We start from the raw sequence: 4,400 nt of genomic DNA, 5'->3' as shown, positions 1-4,400 counted from the left end.
ATCATAGTTTCAGGAGAAAAAAGGATTTTGCATTTGGAACATGGAAGCCAGTACATTGTCTAGGAAATGGGCCTCTGGGATCTCAACCTATCATCACTGAAGTGTGAAGTTCTAATTGTATTGCTTTTCATAATGTATCTGCTACATAAATATTATTCAATACCTGCAAATTTGCACTAGTGGGAAATGGAGAGGTTATAATGCAGGGAAGATTTATGCCAGCTAGATGCTGGGCTGTCATGATTAAAAATTTTCCACCCATTATGTGAATCCTATTGATCATTGCAGGAAGCAGAAAATTGTGCTGTTCATTGATTTTGTGTGGCTGCAGAATGCATTAGGCCTGATGCATTTGATGGGTAGCCAGGTTTTCAAAGGAAGTTCAGTTAAGCTAATCTTAGTTCAGAGGAATATGCACAATGGAATAAGAGCCCTTGTAATTGCGAGAGCAAATAGAAGAGTCAGAGGACTGTATTATGAGCCATATCAGCAAAAGAATTAGACATGAGCCTTCCCAAGACACAACAGTAAAACACATCAAGGCTTTGATGCTGTTTCTCATGAACGTAGCAATTACTGGATGAATTGGGTTTTAGTTTCACACCCATCAGCCAAGATAGTGAACAAAAAGCAATTAGTTCTTCTGCCTCCTTAGCAAAGGAGGGTTATCAGGATTTCATCAACTCCTTAAAATAACATGGTGAAGAAATTAGTTTGAATCTAAAAGTAGAGCAGGGAAGGGTACAAGGGCAAAGGGGAGAGAAAAAGAAAATTTGTAGGCAGAGGGAATTTTACCTTTGAAATTTGTTTCTACTGATTTGGTCCTTATTATCTCTCTTTTTATTAGCTTATGATAATGCTTAGCGTCATCTCTGTATCACAAGCTGCATTTCCTATGAACAAAGGCTTTGAGCAAATTTAATCCCCAAAATAAATTCTGTCAGTATCTAATGCAGGGATTAATTCCAATCTTAGAAATAAAGAGAAGAAAAGATTATTTTGCATCCCAACTGGATGCTGTCTTACTGGCATGTTAATATAATGTAAAGAGTTACATCTCTGTGATAAAGGAAATATTAAAATTGCATGTATCTTTGAGTAGTACATTAACTCTTCCTCGAAGTCCAAGACATACACATCATTAAACATCTGAGTCACTTATAATAGTGACACCCAAGCCAGTTGGATTCTGAAAAACTTTTGAAGGGTACATGCCCTTAAGCATAAGAACATATATAGTCCAGATTTTTGTTCTTTACTTGCTAGTTCTAGTAATTTTATCAAGAAAAACATGTCCAGAAATTACTACTTATAGAGTATGTTAATACTTCTTTTATATTAAAAAATGCCAAAAATGCTACCAGTAATATGAAGAAGTATTTTTAAATGTAATATATATATCTGTGTTTACTCAAATAGTAGATTAGGTGAAAAAAATCCCAACATGGGTATTATCCCATTCTTACTGGTTTATGTCTTACAACATCAGATTTTCAAAACAGAATTTCTGCAGCAATGACAAATGGAAAGGCGCAGCTACTTTAGCTTTCACATATCATTAGGTGAACAAAAATTGTATTTGACCTTCTCTGCATAAAACCAGTAACAAGTGAGATTGGAGAGTTCTGTTTATGTGTTTCTTAGTGGTTAATAACCCTGAGGGGGAAAATGAAAGTTTTGTCTTAGTACTGAAAAGATGCTATAACTGTAAACATGAGTGTAAACTCTTCGAATAAAGTGACATTGAACATACATATATGATCATCATAAACATCTGTGGAAAATTTTCACTCTTTTTCTTCTTCATTAAAGGCACAGATCGTAGTGAATATTTAGTTTTGCTGGCAGACTAAGAAAATTCCAGTTAAAGTTTATCTGTGACTAAATCCTACAAACATTTAAAGAGTGACTCTGAAATCCTGCAATGTATCCCATATATGAAGCTTTGGAGAACTGAAATCCTAATCTGTAATGAAGAATCAAAGCCCTCTACAGTAGTTTAGTTATTCCACTGCTTTCTAAACATAGCCATGTCTGGGGGATTAAAGCAACAGCAACAAAAGCAGTGTTGTAACATAAAACGTCAGGATTTGAAGGAATGGGAAATGACATAAGGAACAAGGATCACAGCTCTGCACTGAGGTCTTTAGCTGTGCAACCCAGAGGATAGATTTGCTCTTGTCTGGAAGCCAGCCCAGCTCAATTTAAAAGACCAGGTTCAGGAATTACTCAGACAGAGCATGTCTGACTAGACTGCAGCAATTGAAATATTTGCCCACACAGTTGCTTATCAGACAATGTATTTTTCTTTTAACAGACCTTTCATCAATGTTATTTAACAGTTGTTTACTCCTAGAACATCCAATTGCCAATTAAATGTTATTAAAAGCATTGCATTACTTTTCACTGATTTAATTCTGCTATTTCCTTAAGAAGATGTCACAGGCCACAGGCTTTAACTTTTTCCAGCAGGCAAATCTGAACTGTAATTCTGTACTGTGCATCAAACTGCATGGCTATAAATAATGAGGGGTGACAAATGAGCACATCCAGAAACCCTGGGGTAAAACCAAAAAAATTGCTGATAGATAAACCACCTGCTAGCTTGAGGTTGTCTGCTGCAAACCATAGGGTTTCCTCTCTTATTTTGCACAATATTTCATGGTGGCAGCCTCTGAGATTTTAGGTCTGTAAAAGCCAGTGTACTGCCCATATTCCCTGTATTCACAATAGTTGTCAAAAAAATCATTGCAAGGTAATTATGATAAGTATCAAGACAGAGGAAAGAAAATTAGATAAAATGCAAATGAAGGGAGATAATTCTGAAACTGTGGGGTGTGATCTCAATGACCACCTGTGGGGCTATGGAAAGGCAAAGAAATGAGCTGTATAGTCTTGCTGTTCCATAATTTTTGCTGTAAAATTAATTTTGCTGGCTCCTAAAAGCATAATTTGCAGGAATTAGACATTCACAAGTCACTTTACTCCTTCTCTGGAGGACATATAGGAAATTTGGGAGGGGCAGGGGGAGAAGCAGCTCTGAAACGTAACATTTTTAATTTGTGTTGTTAAATACAAAATTTTTTTTTTTTCTTTTGAACCCTATGAATGGAAGCTTCAAATATCACAGGCAAGTCAGTAACAGATATAGACCACTGTGGCTGTCAACAAAAAGAAGTAAAAAAATGTAAGAGTTGGCTTTTAAATCTTCACAAAATTTGGGTAGTAATATGCCAGTAAGACAGTATTACAGTGTCCAGCCTCCAGTAATGGGATGCCTAATATGAGTCTTCTAGCAGGCAGGGAATCTTACCAGTTTGTCTAAGACAGGTGAAGCAGTAAATATAATCATTATGATGGGAAAAGAAAGTTTAGCATACTTCAAACTGAAATTAACCATTTCACTCCTTCTCACAGAATTTGTTCTCTGAGCATTGAGGTGCTCCATCCTCAATGGATTCACCTCAATAGATGGGATTTTGTCACTGTGCCATGAGAAGATCCAGGTGTTTCTGCAGTCATGGTGAAAACACTGATGGTGTTTTTTTGACAATTTTTTTTCAGTATAGCTTTCTCCTTTTCTTTCCTGAAATCTCTTCTCTGTCTGGCCACCCTGCTCCCCGCACCCCATCACACTGCTGAGAGATTTGCTAGCTGTATCTAATACCTCTATTCACAGTATGTACCAAGGTACAGCTGCTGGGGCTCTTAGGAGATATAAGAGTGAAAAGCTTTTTGGCACAGTCCCAGACACACAGGTAGAAAGAGTTGTTGAGGAATCTCAAACAGCTCAAGTGTTAAAACAGCTTGTATCCATTTCTGTGACTTTCCTGTCACTTCACATATTCATAATCTGTGGCGTTTCTGGACCTCCAGCTTTGCATTCTGGGTGCATTCTGCAATCCTGCCTTTTGTTCACCAAACACTCTTTCTTATAAACTCCGAAAGTTTTTATTTGTGTAAGTTCACTTTTCTTCCAAATGTCATGGTCCATCACAGTGTTTTAAAGTATTGCTCTCATTTAGACAGCTACATCCTGATAAGCACTGAAAAGCAGGTTATCATATTCTTCATGGCAAGTCACGCATGAGTTTTATGCATTATTTGTGTCCCAGATAACTTTGATCATTCCACAAAACATCCTATTAAACATTTGCTATTTAATGATAGAAATGAAAGACAAATTTTCACATCTGAAACTGGTTTTCCTCCCTTTTGATGGAAATTGAGGTTGTTTTTCAATTTCCATTAGATCTCCTTTTTAATTATAAACCATGCTTTCCTTTATTTCAGACTGCTAAATGCAGTGGAACAAAATTGATTTCAGAGAATTAAGTTCTATTTAGATTAATTTTAATTTTATTACCATTTTGCCCATAGGGTTTGCCTTCTCTGTGTGT

This window comes from Lonchura striata, chromosome 8, assembly GCF_046129695.1.
Source record: "Lonchura striata isolate bLonStr1 chromosome 8, bLonStr1.mat, whole genome shotgun sequence".
NCBI classification, from domain to species: Eukaryota; Metazoa; Chordata; class Aves; order Passeriformes; family Estrildidae; genus Lonchura; species Lonchura striata.
Note: the sequence above shows the minus strand (reverse complement) of the source record.